The sequence below is a fragment of the Leucoraja erinacea genome, chromosome 17 (assembly GCF_028641065.1).
Source record: "Leucoraja erinacea ecotype New England chromosome 17, Leri_hhj_1, whole genome shotgun sequence".
Classification (NCBI taxonomy): Eukaryota; Metazoa; Chordata; class Chondrichthyes; order Rajiformes; family Rajidae; genus Leucoraja; species Leucoraja erinaceus.
In genome coordinates, this window is record NC_073393.1 from 41,946,496 (window position 1) to 41,966,029 (window position 19,534).

At 44.0% G+C, this 19,534-nt stretch overlaps 1 protein-coding gene across 2 annotated transcripts in view; it reads right to left on the bottom strand.

Annotated features, from left to right (window-relative positions):
• Window positions 1-16,276, bottom strand: part of LOC129705467 (uncharacterized) — a 482,458-nt gene extending 466,182 nt beyond the window's left edge. The window contains exon 1 of one of the 2 annotated variants that reach the window (XM_055649050.1): window positions 15,031-16,276. The gene's annotated coding sequence lies outside the window, so the exon portion shown is untranslated. Of the gene's footprint in view, window positions 1-14,213 lie in introns of both variants that reach the window. The other variant, XM_055649051.1, reaches the window with a different exon arrangement.
• Between the last annotated feature and the right edge of the window lie 3,258 nt (window positions 16,277-19,534).

Below are 19,534 nucleotides of genomic sequence, written 5' to 3' on the forward strand. Positions count from 1 at the left end.
TGTCATATGTCCTAGATAGAACAATTAAATTGCAGCGGCACAACAGAATATGAAAACATAGAACAGTGCAAAAAATAGAATAAACAAGAGCAAAAGTTCAGTATATATATAATATAAGATACTGAACTTTTGCTCTCGTTTATTATATTTTTTATTATATATTTTTTTGCTTGTTTATATATATAAGACCACACATTATATGTATTTATATATTTACTAGACCAAGTAGGACCTGTTGGGTCCCATCCCTTCAATGCGCAGTTGCGGGGGGCGCGGGTGGTGGCCTACGGCATCACACACACACTAACACCCCCCACACACACACACTAATCACCCCCTGTGATATTATATTAATATTATTAATTCCCTCCTTTTAGCCCATCCCCCGCCCTTTCCACTCACGCATAGCCCCCAACTGTGCAGGCATGGCTCATTTCTCCTCATTCCCCATACCTCCTCCTCCTCTTCACCCTCCCTCTTCAATCTTTAGAGAGGGAGAGGCGATAGGGTGGGGGGGGGGGGGGGGGCGGGGGGGGGGGGGGGAGGAGGCAGAGAGTGAGTGGGAGGACAGAGAGGGAGAGGGAGTGGGGCAGGGGGGAGAGAGGGAGGTGGGAGAGGGAGGGGGGTAGAGTTTGTGGGAAGGGGGCATGCATCCTCACAGGGGAGGGCTGGTTCCCGAATGCAATACTCCCTCGCTCCAGACTCCTGCCCTGGTCCAGTCGCCAGGCCCGGCCTGTGGCAGCAACCTCCCCACCATGCACGGCCCCGGGCGAGTACAGGGCCCAACTGGCTCATTCTTTCTGTGTCTTTTGAATAACTGGGGGTGGGGGGGCAGTGGTCTGAGGGGAGGGGGGGGGGGGGGGGGTGACGTAATTCACAGCATGAGCAAGAACGGCACACAGAACAGACCCATTGTGATGTCATCAACAAAAGACAGTGGTGTTTTGTCAGATTTTCAGTAATAACTCGAGAAATAAAGCATGACATTTTCAGATAAGGCGATTTCGGACTCCACGGGAAACATCTCGACCAGAATATGTACATTTTTACCGTTACCGCATCGTTTTTTAAGAAGATGTGAATATATACAAACACACACAAATGAATACACATCCAAGATCAGAGTTTTAAGTATATAGATATTATGTAGAAGATAGACACAAAATGCTGCAGTAACAGCGGGACAAGCAGCATCTCTGGAAAGAAGGAGTGGGTGCGTTTCAGGCCGGGTAATATATACATATATATATATATATATATATACATATATATATATATATATATATATATACATATATATATATATACATATATATATATATACACACACACACACATAAAAAACAAACAGTGATAGTGCAATAATAACAATAATGGTCAAGAGCTAATTGGAGGTTGTAATAATTGACATGCAATAATAGCTGCGTCTTCAACATGCGTGCATCACAAGGCTTCAAAACCCAGTTTTAATAAAAAAATACTGCTCTGTCATTAGGGGAGCCATTCAACTGAATGGGCGTCACTTATGGCATTTCGCTGGCAGACAATGAGTGCTAGCCTGTAAAACCCAGCTGCAAAGTGCTGCACAATACAAAACGTTCGGTCGTGCAAATGTATTCATATGAAACACTGAATGGCACAGTGGCGCAGCGGTAGACTTGTTGCCTTACAGCGCTTGAGACCCGGGTTCAATCCCGACTACGGGTGCTGTCTGTACAGAGTTTGTACGTTCTCCCCGTGACCGCGTAAGGTTTTAACGAGATCTTTAATTTCCTCCCACACTCCAAAGACGTGCACGTGTAGGTTAATCGGTTTGGTATAAATGTAAAAAATGTCCCTAGAGTTGGATAGTGTTAATATGTGGGGAATCGCTGGTTGGTGCAGCCTCGGTGGGGCTGAAGGGCCTGTTTCCATGCTGTATCTCTAAACTAAACTAAACAGAGGCAGTCACATGTAGATTTCTCCATGGCAGTCGGCACTCATTAATTACACATCCAAACCTTCTCTCTGGGCAGGGACCAATTGAGGTCACTCAAACTTGACTGGAAACAAACAGTCCACATTAACAACTTGATCAGCCACTTGATGCAATATGCGTCTCTGATAAAGATTCTTACAGAGCGACCCAATTCAGATTAGGCTATTCAAAAAAATCTTGATCAATTGAACAAGTGAATGAAGTTTAATTCTGACAAGTGTCCAAGATGCAGTACAGAACCACACAGGAGATCCTTCTTCCCTGCGGCTATCAAACTGTACAGCCCCTCCCCCTTCTGTCACGAGGATAGACTCTCCTCTCCCCTCCCCCTCCCCTCCCCCTCCCCCGCACAATTGTTGCACATCCCCAATCCTTTCCACCCGTCACTTTAAATAAATATTTCATTTATCTTGGGTTTTATGACTGTTGGCAGATCAATTTTGCTCCTGGGATAAATAAAGTTCTATCCTTGTACCTTCCGTAGAATCCACCAGGGACTATTTAATACTGGACAATTTTTACATTTACCAAGCCAATTAACCTACAAACCTGCACGTCTTTGGAGTGTGGGAGGAAACCGAAGATCTCGGAGAAAACCCACGCAGGTCACGGGGCGAACGTACAAACTAAGTACAGACAGCGGCAGTAGTCGGGATTGAACCCGGGTCTCCGGCGCTGCGTTTTTCTGCAAGGCAGCAACTCTACCGCTGCGCCACCGTGACTGTATCGTATCATGTGACCTGTTGGGAAGTGATACCAGGACCTTCAAAGTAAATGGTAGGGCCCTGGAGAGCTTTGGAGGGCAGAGAGATATAGGTGTGCAAGTGCATAGTTCTCTAAAAGCGGAAGGGGATAGGCTGGTGAAGAAATCTGTTGGCACATTAGCCTTCATCAATTAGGGAATGGAGTCTCGAAGAGGCAATGCTATACTACAGATGCACTAGCTGTTGGTGGAGATGCACCTGGAATATTGTGTTCAGATTTGGTCACCCTGCTGTAAGGTGCAGATAAGATGTGCGGATATTGCCAGGACTTGAAGGCATTATCTATGAGGAGAGATGGAGCAGGCTAGAACATATATACTTTTTTTGCTCATGAGGCTGAGGGGTGATCTTATTGAAGTGTATAAAACCTTTGGGGAACAGTAAGGGTAAATGCACAAAATCTTTTTCCAGGGTGGTTGTATCAAGAACCAGAGAGCTTAGGTTTAAAATGAAAGGAAAAAGATTTATTAGGAACATGAAGGGCAACTTGTTTAAGAAAGATGTTTAAAAAGGAACTGCAGATGCTGGAAAATCGAAGGTAAACAAAAATGCTGGAGAAACTCAGCGGGTGAGGCAGCATCTATGGAGCGAAGGAAATAAGCAGGCTAGAACATATATACCTTTTTGCACAGGAGGCTGAGGGGTGATCTTATAGAATCTTTGTATAAAATCTTTGGGGAATCTGAAGAAGGGTTTTGTTCCGAAACGTTGCCTATTTCCTTTGCTCCATAGATGCTGCCTCACCCGTTGAGTTTCTGCAGCATTTTTATCTACCTTGTTCACAAAGACGCTGGTGGGAATGTGCTGCTAATGGAAGTAGTTAAGGCAGGTACAATAACAAAATGACATTTCGAAAGGTACATGGAAAAGCTTGAAAGAAATATGGGCCAAATGCAGGCAAATGGGACTAAAGGCCCTCTCCCACTTGGCCATCATTTGCACGTAATTTACGCAACATCATTTACGCGTCACGATGCGTGCGTCATGACACACACGTGATGCGCGCATGGTGCACATTACACGCACATGGTGCGTGGTGACATAGGCAGTGACGCACAGTCGCGCGCAACGTCCCAGGATTTTGTGATGTACAAAATCTTCGCCCGCCTTCTGCGTGAAGCGCAAATGACGGCCAAGTGGGACAGGCCCTTAACTTAGATGGGGAATTTTGGGTGTCATGGACGGGTTAGGCTGAAAGGCCATGCTGTATTCCATGCTGTATTACTCCTTAGTACAATGCATTCATTCTTGCACCTATAGTGAAACTAATATGTCGATAACTAAAATCAAACACTGGCAGAATACTCGACAGTGAGAGGCAAGATTTTTTAAAGGTTCTATAAATTCATTATTGAATCATTGCAGAAATGTTTTCTTCAAAGGGAGAAGTGTTCTTGGGCCTTAATAGGGTGATAATTGTCTTTGGCCCTTCAGGCATAACCAAATGCCAACAGCCAGAACATTTTACATAGTGGTAAATAAGGCATATGGTATTCTTGCCTTTGTGGTTAATCATGGAGTGTCAGCGTCACGGATAGCAGTTAGGTTAGGCCGCATTTGGAGTTTTGCACACAATCCTCGTCACCCGTTACATCTGAGGCTTTGGAGAGGGTGCAGATGAGGTTTATCATGAAGGCTGCCTGAAATAAAGGGTAATAGATATAAGGGGAGTTTGAACAAACCCGGATTGTCTTCTCTACCTCACACATGGGATTTGGCTGAGACCTGACAGAACTATATAAAAATTATGAGGCACAGATACAGTAGGCAGGCTGGAAATATCAGGGAAATATCACAGACTAGAGGGCATAGCTTTGCAGTGAAATGGGCATAGTTTAAAGGAGAGCACGCACGGACACACACAGTCACACACAGACACAGATGCACACACAGACGCACACGCAGACAGACACAGACGCACGCACAGACGCACACAGAGGCACACAGAGACACACACACACACGCAGAGACACACACACAGACACACACACATGCCTGGAATGTATTGCCAGGGATGGGGGTGAAGGCAGATACAGGGCTGCCAACATTGGGTGAGAGTTGGGAGTGAAAAATTGAGAGAGGCTAACTCCTCCCATTGGTACGGAGCTTTTGCATTTTTCAGCTTGAAATTGTGCAAGCTGGTGCACACTGTAGCGAGTCTTTTAACTTACACTTGAATGCAATATTTATGCTTTAAATTGGATTAGCAATGAATAAGGTTAGGCTACATTACATTCCTAATTACATTCCACAGTAGAGCCAGGCTCTGATCAACAGGTGCAGCACATGAATGATCTTAGTGTATTCATGTATGGAAATCAGATTATAATCAAACACTTGGCCCATGTTGACCAACCTGGGTCTCACTGCACACCTGGTACTACTCCTGGCCCTGACTCCAGTTGCATACTTTCTCTCATTCCTGACCCTGAGTCCAGCCTTACACCTGCCCCCCTATTCTACCCTGATCATAGCTGCTTACCTGCTAAGGTACCCAGTGCTGAACACTCCCATTGTCCCAGCGTTGACTGTACACCTAGTACTATTCAAGACCTTGACTGGATGCACACTTGGCCTTGCTCCTAGCCCCTCTGCACTGACAATATATCTGGCCCACACATAAAGCCCCATATCTGACCCCCTTGACATAACCTATTATGTTCAAGTCCACAGGTGCTTATCTAATGCGGTAATCTTTTATGGGGCACTTCACGGACCAAATTTTGTATAACAAAATTTGCTACATCCATTGGCTTCCTTGTTATCCAACATGCTAGTTACTTTGTCAAAGAAGTCATCAATTGGTTGAATACAATTTCTCATCCATAAAATTATACTCACTCAGCTGTATAAGTATTCTGTTACCATTTCCTTAATTTTCCTAACAAACTGTCCTGAAGTCATTTTCACCCCCAATATTTTCAGTATTTTGCTGTCTTCCTCTCTGCTGGCACTTTTCCGAAATGCAAAGTCCACTAACTATGTATTTAAGCAATAATATTCAATTTAATGTGATCTTGAGAGTACATAATATTTTCTGTGGTATTCATAACCCAATAATGATAAAAAGATCTTTTTGATTGCACCTACCAACATGCATACATTATGAAATTACAGTTAATATGTACCGAGGGCAAATTTTGTTCCAATGCCCCTCATTCCCAATTACTTTTACATTGAAGTGATTGAAATCCAAGTGAAGTTTAAATGGCATCAGAAAAATAAAACCTCCAGAATGGATGATATTCATTACGTGGTTGGTTGGAGTCAGTATCAGCACAATTACTATATTAAACTTTGAATCTTCGGATGCCCTGGTTCAAGCTAAAAACTAAAGATAAATAATAACCTCCTCACACATTCACCTACAAGTATCCCTGTCACTTCTTTAAAATATGCCCCTTCTATGAACAAGCACATAAACATCGCATCTGAAACAGTTTCCATCTGATTACACTCCTTGAGGATGTTCATCTACATGTTCAATTAATAAAACAACGAGATTGTGGAAATTTTCTATTCAACCTGTCAAAGGGATTTGAGGGGGTTGGGGGGTGTGGGGGTTTAGAAATAGTCAGTGAGGTAAACAAACATATTAGTTGAGTGGCAAATGACAATAGTGCTACCTTCCCAATATTTAACTGAAGGAAATAATGGGTTATCGGGACTGTATGTTGTGACAGACAGCCTGATACCTTGCATCTCATTTTAATATTACACTTATCCCATCCCCCCCATACTCCGGATTAATAAATTAAGGTTTTGTCAACTAATTTCAAATCAGGCTAATTACAAATCAATAACATTAGCCAACTCTGAAACACGAAGCGCTGAGCATGGAATCCAAACATCACGGACAACTGGCCTCAGTTCCCCGCTCATACCTGGCAGTGCTTCCTGCCTGAACCAAGGGCCGCGGACTGTTTTTGAAAGTGGGGGGGGGGCTGAGTGATCACTGGCCATCGGCTTTTTAAGAGGTAACTTTTTAAGGGATAACTTTATCCACACAAAGGTTGGTGGGTGCATGGAACAAGCTGCCAGAGGAGGTAGTTGAGGCAGGGACTATCCCAACATTTAAGAAACAGTTATACGTCTACATGGATAGGACAGGTTTGGAGGGATATGGACCAAAAGCAGGTAGCATAGCTGGGACATGTTGGTGGTTGTGGGCAAGTTGGGCCGAAGGGCCTGTTTTCACACTGTATCACTCTATGACTACATTATACCTCCACCATGCATGAATGCTTCAAAATCAAGTGGTCGAGTTTTATTGCCGTATACTCAAGCATAGAAACATAGAAAACAGGTGCAGGAATAGGCTATTCGGCCCTTCGAGCCAGCACTACCATTCAATATGATCATGGCTGTTCATCTATAATCAGTACCTCTTTCCTGTTTTTTCCCCATATCCCTTGATTTCGCTAGCCACAAGGGCTAAATGTAACTCTCTTGAAAACATCCAGAGATTCACAACTCTCTGGGTGAAGAAAGTTTGTCCTCATCTCAGTCCTAACTGGCCTACCCCTTATTCGTAAACTGGTTCTGGACTCCCCCGACATCGTGAACATTTTTCCTGCAGTTACAGTAAATGAAAATCTAGCAGGCAAGCGGGATGCTTTCTCCAACCACACTCATTTGAAGTCCACTATCTTCCACCGCTTCTACCCAGTGCTTGGTACCTACTTCCAGCAGCCACTGGTTGTCCTCCAGGATGCACTGAGCCGCAGCCTGGCCCATACCGGTCACCTGGGCGAATTCGGCACAGAGACTCTCACGGCAGTGGCGCAACGCTTCTGACGGCCTGGGACTCTGGCATTGAGGCTGCTCCATGGCCGGAGCTGCAGCGAGCGACCCGCTAACCTGGCAAACACTCGCCAGCCCCAGCTCCTCATCCGCACCCGCCACTCCATTCCTCCCTCCGCCCCGGCTCACCAACACCCGTGGACCATGCAGTTGATATTAGTTTTGAAATACTCGTTGATCACAGAATTTCCCACGACAGAGCGTGAGAAATTCTGTGATCAGCGTGAGAATTTGGTGAAATGTGTGATTCTCACGCTAAATGCGTGAGAGTTGGCAGCTCTGTAGATACAATAGCAACATTTCAAAGGCTTTTAGATGGGTACAGGGATTTGCAGGAACTGGAGGTATAGGGATCATGTGTCGGCAGACGAGGCGAGTTCAGCTTTGCATCATGTTCTGCCAGATGTTTGAGGGCCAAAAGGCCTGTTCCTGTGCTAAACTTTTCTATGTTAATGCGAGTCCCTTCTGGATATAATCATGTATTGTCTCTCCGCTATCTGATAGCACCTAAGAAATTGCAGTGAATTATAGCAGCAGCGAATAATAGGAGAAGATACCAATTTAAATAAAGATCAAAATGTTTTTTTTAATTATGGGTTAATAATTGGAAAGAAATTGATACTTAAATTTTGGAAAAATACAACCACACCAACTGTTAAAATGTGGATCAGGAATATGATGGACATAGCACGCCTTGAAGAAATGAGACTCCGACTAATAGATAAATATGACCAATTCTTAAGGAGTTGGTCTCCTTTCATCGACTTTTTGGAATCATGTGATGCAGCGGTACCGTAAGGATTGCTGATTTCAGTTCATGACGCGGATAGAGCTACATCTCCGAATACAGATTTGAAAAATTCTCTTTTAAGGGGCCTTCTCTTCTATTTCTACTTTCCACTTTCTCTCTTCCTTTTTTTATTTTTTATATACACACTTCACGTTTTTCTACTCTCTACCATCTATTTTTCCACTTTTTCCCCTTTCTATTGTTTTCTTTTTCTTGTCCTGCTTACTTCCTTCTTATAACATAAAACTAGAGGTTGTACATAGAATGGATTACGGTATTACATAGTTGGCACCTAAAATTAGGTGCCACTGTACTGTTTTGTGCTGTATTAACTTCTAATAAAATAAACAAAAAAAAAAAAACAAAAAAAAATTATAGCAGCAGCAGCATAATCAAGGACGAGTCGCACCCTGGCCACTCCCTCTTCTCCCCTCTCCCATCGGGCAAAAGGTATGGAAGTGTGAAAACACACACCTACATATTCAGGGACAGTTCTTTTCTAGATGTTATCATGAATCTGAATCATCCTACCACAACTAGAGAGCATTCCTGAACAACTATTTACCTCTTTGGTGACCCTCAGACTATCTTTGATCGGACATTACTGGCTTTACTTTGCACTAAACGTTATTCCTTTTACATGTATCTATACACTGTAAATTGATCGATAGTAATCTTGTAATCTTTCCGCAGTCTGGATAGCACGCAACAAAAGCTTTTCACTGTACCTCGGTACACATGACAACAAACTAGACTGATATTATGTGTAAGAAAGAACTGCAGATGCTGGATAAAATCGAAAGTTGACACTAAATGCTGAAGTAACTCAGCGGGTGAGACAGCATCTCTGGAGAGAAGGAATAAACTAATATTATGCCTGTTTTTTAAACAACACATCAGTCGACCACATTTTCACCACTGGTTGCAACAAAAAGATAAACTTTGTTCCTGCAGTGAAGAGCAACAAGAGACAGTTTATCAAGACAAAATTTGCCCCAGTAATAAATCATTCCTCATTAACTATGATAGCAAAAGAAAGCTAAAAATGGTATATTACCCTTCAAACCATGTCATTAAAATACTTATCACACTGGTCACAATGAACCAATGCCTACACATTTCATAGGCAGATGAGGGAACACGCATTGTATGCAAACCAAACAAAACTGCCACAAAATTTTCAACATGTTGTAGGCTGTCGTAGGTTGTCGCCAGGTGTCGTAGGTGAATTCCATTAAAACTAGTCCCTGGCAGTTGCTAAAGAGTTGCGTGAGTGGGACAGGGCCATAATGGGCCCGTCCCACTTAGGTGGCTGCAGGAGACTTTGCAGTCACTGCATGTTCGCGGGTGGTTGTTGGGGAGTCGCCTTCATAGTCGTGAGGAGTTCCCACATTCTGGGAACTAGTCGCGGCCTCATTATGGTCGGCGAGAATTTTTCAACATGTTGAAAAATTAGCGGCGACTAGAATGAAGCCGCCATGGAGAGTAGCGAGAATTCTCGTGCCGTAGGTGGGTCGCAAGGTGGTCCTAGTGGGTTGCCAGGAGGTCGAAGGTTCTCGTAGGTTGCAGCCGGTGCTGACCAGTGAATTTCATTGGCTCATTGGGGGAAAAAAAGGTAAGCAGTAGTTTTAATAACCAAGGATAACCGACCGGTAATGTTAAATGTCCGCCGAGCTTCACAGTCGTGTAGCTCTGGCTTCTTAAAAGTTGCCTCCAGTCCTTCTCCCCCTTATCCCCCCCCCCCCCCCCTTTTAAAGGACTTACAGTACACTGTGTTCTAGCTGTCTTAATTACAGCGCTAACCTTCCTGTTCATCGCGGTGTGTGTTTGGATCACCTTGGCTTTGCACCGTGTGAATTTCAGACAGCGTTCCCCCGCTTGCCCTGGCCCCACCTTTGCGATGTGTTTGTCTGTGTGTGTGTGTGTGTGTGTGTGTGTGTGTGTGTGTGTGTGTGTGTGTGTGTGTGTGTGTGTGTGTGTGTGTGTGTGTGTGTGTGTGTGTGTGTGTGTGTGTGTGTGTTTCCTCGCTGACAGTTGCCGGCAGACGCCTGAAAAATCGCCTAAGTGGGACAGACCCATAAGGGTCAAAGTCATCCATCCCCAGCAGGGCTCCATTTCCTGTCTAAATGATAAGAGAGAAGATTGGGCAGTAAAGCCCCTGTCCCACTTACGTGTCCTTGGCACGCTAATTACGCAACCTCGTGGTCGCGTTGAGATGCGACGGTCCCGCAAAGGTTGCACACGATTTCATGCATGCGCACAGCCGTCTGGAGCGCGTGACGTCATTTGAAGATGGACGCAAAATGTCGGAGTAACGCAGCGGGACCGGCAGCATCTTTGGAGAGATGCAATGGGTGACGTTTCGGGTTGAGACCCTTATCCAGTCTGATAGAAGGGTCTTGACCCAAAATGTCAGCCATTGCTTCTCTCCAGAGATGCTGCCGGTCCTGCTGAGTTACTCCTGCATTTTGTGTCTATCTTTAATTTTCTTGGCCCCGCTCTGGGAGTAGGAGTGGGGGCGGATCCGGACCGCAACGGCCGTGAGCCCCAGGCCGAGCTTGGCGATCGTTTGCCTGCTTCTGCTGCTGTTGGAGGTGAGACGTCGCGTCGCGCCAGGGTCTTGGGCCTGTCCCACTTTGGCCGTCAGTTACGCGACAGGCCGTTGGCGCGCGAAGATTTTGTTCGCTACAAAAATTTCGGAGCCCCGCGCGATACCGCGCACAACTACATACCCCTCCGCGCATCTCAGTCTGACCGGCCCCGCGTGGCCACACGATGCCCGTGCGCCTCAACGCAACGACGAGGTCGCGTAATTTGCGTGCCAAGGACACGCAAGTGGGACAGGCCCTTTAGTCACAGTGAAGCCCCCTCAAAATGTCTGAAACAAAGAGGCAAAAGGTGGATTTACAGGTAGTTTTTTTTTTGTTAAATAAATGGTACAAGTGGCTGCGGACGGCTTCCAGTTAAAACTCTGGAGATTCCACAGGCAGGTACATTTTTAAGGTTGGTGAACAAATGTCCCAAGATTGACTGAAAAGAACTACATTTACGTTTCCGTGATGTTATTCAACCTTCTCGTTTACGTCATTCTATGAAGCAAGGATTTGTCAAGAAAAATACCGAGCGATCATTACTTCAGCACCGTTCCCAGACTAATAATCTCCGCACAAGAAACATGAACGCATGACCCAATCTTTTTTTAGTCATTAGTTTTAGAGATACAGCACGGAAACAGGCCCTTCGGTCCACAGAGTCCACACTGACCAGCGATCCCTGTACACCAACACTGCCCTACACACACTAGAAACTATTTATGCATACACCAACCCAATCAACCTACAAATCTGTAAGTCTTTGGAATGTGGGAGGAAACTGAAGATCTCAGAGAAAACACACGCGGTCACGTGGAGAAAGTACAAACTCCGTACAGATAAGCACCCGTAGTCGGGACCGAACCCGGGTCTCCGGCGCTGCTAGAGCTCTAAGGAAGCAACTCTACTGCTGCACCACCGCACGTTGGTTTAGACTGGAGCAAGATATACAAAGTAGAGTTAATGGCAGAATCCTATCATTCTGTGGATTCCTGACCAAACATGGCAGTGACCAGCCAGGCCATTCCAAAGGCCACTGTGAGAAGACTACTTCCCTTGTACTAATGCAAAATTACTCTAGACGTTTAGAAATGCAGTACGCCATATCCTGGTCTACCACCAACAGAATAATTGATAAAGGTAGTCACCAGACCAGCAGGTGCCTCAATGGAAGGCCATCATTTCATTTAGCCCAATCTTCGTACTGCATTACCACAAGTGGGCCAACAGAACACATCATTTACTCTGTGAGTGAAACACTCAAAGAAATTGTTCATGAAAACCAGGCTCTACATTCCCTATAAGGCACACAGTAGTAGCTTTCCTCCTAGTGGAGACCATACACAATACTTGACAACTGATTATGTGCTTGTTAAATGTCCTTGAATATTTGGTTCAGCGTAATGCTGAGAGCGGTGCGGGCAAGCTGTGTGTACAGATTGGAGAACCGGATTAAAAAAACAATGAAGAAAGACACAAAATACTGGAGTAATTCAGCGGGACAGGCAGTATCTCTGGATAGGTGGAATGGGTGACGTTTTGGGTCGAGACCCTTCTTCAGAATCACTCGGGTCGAGACCAGAAACGCCACCCATTCCTTCTATCCAGAGATGCCGCCTGTCCCGCTGAGCTACTCCAGCGTTTTGTGTCTATCCTCGGTGTAAACCAGCATCTGCGGTTCCTTCCTACACAAATAAAACAATCTTAGATTGAATCCTAAAAATATCCCAGGTAGGCAGAAAAGTTCAAGTCTTCAGGCCTTGCAGTCCAGGCCCGACATCCATGTGACAGGTGGTGGTAGGTGTAGTGGTACACCGAGTCCAGAATGACTACTTGTGCACGAGTCCCATGGTGTAGATATCAGTGGAGGAGGGTGTGCAAGGAGGATACTGCACAAGGACACAAGGGGACTGCTAGTGATGTTGTGACCGACTGTTTGAATGAGATTACATCGTCAACATTCATCAATATCCACAAAGAACGTAGGCGTAACTCCATGGCTCAGGCAGCATCTCTGGAAAAATGGAATAGGTGACGTTTTGGGTTGAGACCCTTCTTCAGACTCGGATAGGTCTCCACCCAACAGGTCTCGACCGGAAACATCACCTATTTGTTTCCTCCAGAGATGCTGTCTGACCCACTGAGTAACTCCAGCTGTTTGTGTCGATCTTTGGTTTAAACCAGCATCTGCAGTTCCTTCCTACACGCCAAGGCGGCAAGAGTTGGTGAAGCAGTTGGAATCATAAATCTATAGAGCTGTTTACTTTTCTCTCTTCCAGCAACAGGACAAGTTGTCGAGCAGAAAGGGGGGGGATCTAGCAAAAAGGGGAATTAGATGCAGTGTGTGTTCATATTGTAATACATCAATGTTAGCAAGCTATACCAACTTGAACCAGCAGCTGAAGGAAAAACTGAGTAAGCGGCCACGTTTTTGCTTGTGCTCCCAAGTCTCTCATCTGTTTCCCACAGCAAGCTTTAGGGTGGTGAATCTGTGGAATTTGTTGCCACAGAAGGCTGTCGGTGGATATATTTAATGCAGATATAGATAGATTCTTGATTAGTACGGGTGACAGAGTTATGGGGAGAAGGCAGGAGAATGCGGTGAGGAGGGAGAGATTGAATGGTGGAGTAAACTTGATGGGCCAAATGGCCTAATTCTGCTCCTATGACCTTTACTACGGTTTCATCAGCAACCAAAATTAACCACCAGCTCGGTCAAAATCTTGTAGGAAAGTGAAAGTAATTTGACTTTGTCTTTTGGCCATCCCGTGTCATTCACTATCAAACATCCATCTCTGATAGGGCTGTGCATCAATTAAACATGGCAGCAATGCAACACTATAAACCAATAAATCTTCAATATTTTAATAGACCCATTCATGAACAAGGATCCCAAAGTGACTATTCGGACACCTATTAACTCACTCCACATTCCTTACTCAACATTCACAAAAAAACATCAAACCTAAAACACAACACATCACAATATTCTGTTATTTTGTACAAATGTGTCAACTGAAAACATAATGCATTTCAGTTCAACATGCAAGACAGTGTCCACATGCCAGATAATGCAGGAAATAACATTAAACCCAGTAAAAATGCACATTTTGCTGTTTTGTTTTGAGACTGAAACCTATTAAAATAATTTGGCACAGAAATATTTAGATACATCGAGGCAAACTAAAATAGATTTAACAATTAACATCCCAAATCATTGTCACGATAAATATTCACTTCAAATGACCATTCCCAGCTTGGTCAACAACGATGAAAAAGTTTCCTACCAATTGAGTTTTCTGACCGAGCAGAATTCACTTGAACTCCCGTTTCGTTTGAGCTCGATTCACCAGGATCATTTTCATCAAAATATTGTACACCACTTTGTAAGATGTCACCAGCGCCGAAGATTATTGCAGCATCCCAAATAGTGGCATCAATAAGTGAAGACAATCTCAGCTTTCCCTGTTATACGGTCACTTATCAAAGTCAAAAGAGAATTGACAACAACACCGCCTACAAACTGAAGCCACAGTACCAATTGACCTTGTGAATTTAAATATATTCTCTTGTTCCACCCAAAGATATTCATGACTGGTCAATGACATTTCATTTCTAAAGTTATTATTTTGTTCCCACATAAAATACTGTGTTAAAAAATACAGCACCGTGAACGAACCCAAAAGCTTGAAATATGACAACATACTTGCAATTGTTTAATTGGGACAATTTACTGCAGTCTTCTGCTGCCAACCTTGCTGTAAAACCATGCAGACGTCCAGTCTAAACTCAGCACAGATTAAATCGTTTTGCTGGTGGGTTCTAAACGGAACATAAAGCCCCCTCCTCTCAACCCCCCTATTCAATTTCACGTGTCTTCTCATTGTCCACAAACGCTGTTATCTGCAAGCAATGAATTATAGACCTCTTGCAATTCCTTCACATTTAAAATAATCACAATAGGATGACAGTTATTAAAAAAAAAGACCGCTTTAAATGTCTGTAACACCGCCGATCGTACAAAAATGCCCGACAGCAGCTTTGACATATTTCAAACATTCCACCACAAACTCACAAGGTAGCATTGCTTAAAGATTCTCTCACCTTGTGTCGGCTATCACTCTAAACATACTGCTGACCTACCAGCCTCATTTTACTCCTTGCAAATCTTTGCACGGTTTCATTAGAATCCAGTTATGCGCCAGAGAAAAATAGTGCCGGGGAGAAACAGCTCAGGCATTCCTGCCAGGGTTTTGTTTTTCATTAACAAAACTGGAAGGCGAGTCAGTCCTTACAGTCAGTGCCCCAGTAACTCAACGCGGGGGTTTGGGAAAGACGCATCTGTGGAGACGTTATCGAGGCAGGGTAATAATATTGTGCGAAAGTAGCATGGGTCTCGTTTGAAGATTACATCATCACATTCCCCTTTTCACTGGCAAACACCGTCTTTGACTGGATCCAGTGGAGATGCACACTTGTGCAGCAACACTGGAGCATAAACTGGGAGACAATTTAACTCTGTTTCATGCAGTTTTAATTCCAGACACAAAATAAAACTAGAATAAATATCCATGCATTGATTTTAAAATACATTTTAGCAAAACATTTCAAAATAATTCAAGCCTTTAAAATGATGCACTTTAAAAGTTCTGACTGATGAATCATCCTCTGCTTAAGCCAGCGTTGCAATTACCGACTAACTGCAGACATGGCCCATCAACAAATACAAGTGATTTACAACTGTTTATGCTTTATAATTTAAAAAAATATGTTTTAAAACTTGCAAAGCTGCTCTGAAATTCTGTATATTCCCCGAGTATTCTATTTTTCCAGATATTTTATAAAGAAAATCTATGTTTAGACGTACTGATAATATTTGATTAAGAAGGAACTGCAGATGCTGGTAAATCGAAGGTAGACAAAAATGCTGGAGAAACTCAGCGGGTGAGGCAGCATCTATGGAGCGAAGGAAATAGGCAACGTTTCAGGTCAAGACCCTTCTTCAGCCTGATAATATTTGGCTTGATTGGATGGTACCTTATAAACAAATTGGATCACTGGATTTTGTGTTGCAACTATCGTTACAAATAGAGGTTTGGCGAATGATCGAGGGATTAAAATGTTATATCCTCGAGTAATGTTATTTACACAACCATTTGCAACGTAGGCATGGGTGAAGAGGAAATTGGAAACATGGGCAGGTCAATTCAGTTAAATATTGTTCCAAATTTTCTAGTAGCCTACAGTGAACATTTCATGGCATAACCACATTAAAGCCTCGTAGTATTTGTAAGATTAGTCTAATTAATATCTTGTGCTATTTCACAAATTTTGATCATGCAATTGTTGACCTCACAACTCTGAATGGCATGCATGAGTAACACATGCCCTGGAATGAGTAATACATGATTTGCTATGATGTTTGCAAACGCTTTAGTATAGAATTTTTAAAAGAATTACAAAAGGCTATTTTACTGTTTATTGTACACTGTTATTTTAAGATTTTTATTTAGTTTTAATGCCATACTTATTTTCTTGATAGAATCAGTTTAATTTATTGTCACGTGTACCGAGGTACAGTGAAAGGCTTTTGTTGCTTGCTATCCGGGCAGCAGAAAGCTGAAGAAGGGTCGCGACCCGTAACGCCGCGACTGCCAGCACCCGTCATTGGTCCCCGAAATTTTCAACATGTTGAAAATTCAGCGTCGACCAGAAAGACGCTACGACTCTTTGGAAACCTCTCACGACCATACAGGCGACCCATGGCAGCATGTTGTGGGTGACCTCTCACGACCATAGGAGACCATACAGCCTATGGTCGTGAAAGGTACCAAAGAGTCTTTCTGGTCGCCGCTGAATTTTCAACGTGTTGAAAATTTCGGCGACCTATGACGTCTGCCGGCAGTCGCCTGTAAAGGTCGCTTAAGTGGGACAGGCCCTTTACTGCAGCTGTTTGTGTCTATCTTCAGCAGAAAGACAATACATGATTACTGTCTGAAGAAGGGTCTCGACCCGAACCGTCGCCTATTCCTTCGCTCCATAGATGCTGCCGCACCCGCTGAGTTTCTCCAGCATTTTTGTCTACCTTCGATTTTTCCAGCATCCGCAGTTCTTTCTTACAATCGATCCATTTACAGTGCCAAGATACATGATAAGGGAATAACGTTTAGTGCAAGGTAAAGCCAGGAAAGTTTGATCAAGGATAGTCTGAGGGTCACCAAAGAGTTAGATAGTAGTTGATGTTTGTGTAGGAAGGAACTGAAGATGCTGGTTTACACCGAACACAGACACAGAATGCTGGAGTAACTCAGCTGGACAGGCAGCATCTCTGGATACCTTAGCCTTCCATATCTCTGTCTCCCTCTCCCCTGACTCTCAGTCTGAAGAGGGGTCATGACCCGAAACGTCACCCATTCCTTCTCTGCCAGAGTTACTCCAGCATTCTGTGTCTATCTATGAATAATTCACTTTTGGTCCCGAAGGCATGCGAAAGGGATGAAATGTGTCCCTCGAGTCAGAAGGGACGAAGAACCAGGCCTGTACTTCCCAGAAGGACGGGAATAGATTGAAGGATAAGATTGTGACTGGATCCAAGGATTGGCTGGTAGGTAGCGGTGATTAGGTAAGTGGGTTATGGCAGGAGGATTGTAAATTGTTGTAAATCGATGATTCCACTGGTGGGAGAGTCCAGGACTACAGGCCATATCCTCAGAATGAAAGGTCGTTATTTAGGAAGGAGATGAGGAGGAATTTATTTCGTCAGAGGGTGGTGAATCTGTGGAATTCTTTGCCACAGAAGGCTGTGGATGTTTTTAAGGAAGAGATAGATAGATTCTTGATCAGTAAGGGTGCCACAGGTTACGGGGAGAAGGCAGGAAAAGGGGGTTAAGAGGGAGAGAGATAGATCAGCCAGGGTTGAATGGTGGAGTAGACTAGATGGGCCAAATGGCCTAATTCTGCTCCGATCACTTATGACATGACCTTATAACTCGAGGCCATCACCAGGGGCTTCAGGGTTGTGTGCTCTGATAAATAGTCCTGTGCCATGGGTGAATAAGTGATTGTGGTCTGGTAAGCAGTAAATGGGAATGACATGTGCAAGTGAATGTATCACATTGAAAGCTTTTTCGTGGCATGGATTCCAATCCAACATTATGTTGGGCAACCTACTTGTCCAAGGAGTGATTGGGGCAATAAAATTTAAGTGCCCCAGCAGTGCACCACAAGGAACGTTCCATAAGCAGTGATATCGCCCATGCACTCTTGGCCTAGAAGGTGTACAAAGGTGCCATGATGAAAGTGACCAGTTGAATATTCCAGACAAACAGAAAATGTCCTGCAAATGATTGTTATTGTGTTTCATTTTGGGAAAAGCATTTGAACGATGCAACACAGACCGCAGAATCAAGCCATTGAATTTTTTAGCCACACACACACACACACACACACACACACACACACACACACACACACACACACACACACACACACACACACACACACACACACACACACACACACACACACACACACACACACACACACACACACACACACACACACACACACACACACACACACACACACACTACATTAAAAGATTTTTATCACCAAGGGCGGTCACGGTGGCGCAGCGGTAGAGTTGCTGTCTTACAACGAATGCAGCGCCGGAGACCCGGGTTTAATCCTGACTACAAGTCCTGTCTGTACGGATTTTGTACCTTCTCCCCGCGACCAGCGTGGGCTTTCTCCGAAATCTTTGGTTTCCTCCCACACTCCAAAGGCGTACAGATTTGTAGGTTAATTGGCTCGGTGTAAATGTAAAATTGTGCCTAGTGTGTGTGAGGTAGTTTTAATGTGTGGGGATCGCTGGTCGGCGCGGACCCGGTGGGCCAACGGGTCTGTTTCCGCGCTGCATTTCTAAACTAAACTAAAACAAGCCATCAAGCTTTTGGAAGGACTATTTTATATAATCCCATAACATCAACAAATAATACCTTATGTTAGTTCAATATTACTGTACAAGTTCAGACGTCTAAATATTGCAGGAAGATTTCAGCCTTGCTGCAAACTTAAATTTATATAGAAACGTTATTAAAGTAAAATCATGAATCATAACATCTTGCAGCACGGAGACAGACACGTCCACCCCCCCCTCCACAAAGTCCATACCAACCATTAGGCACTCATTTTACCCTAATCCAACTCTAATTCCATTTTCTTTTCACAAATCCTACCTTTGTTCCCTCAACCACCCCTATCCTCATCCCCAATTTCTGCTACTCATCCACACACTCAGGCAATCTACAGTGACCAATTAGTCTATGAACCTGCACATCTTTGCAGGATTCCTGGGATGTCAGGACTTTCATCTGAAGAAAGACTGGATAGACTCGGCTTGTACTCGCTGCAATTTAGAAGATTGAGGGGGGATCTTATTGAAACTTACAAAATTCTTAAGGAGTTGGACAGGCTAGATGCAGGAAGATTGTTCCCGATGTTGGGGAAGTCCAGAACAAGGGGTCACAGCTTAAGGATAAGGGGAAAGTCTTTTAGGACCGAGATGAGAAAAACATATTTTACACAGAGAGTGGTGAATCTGCGGAAT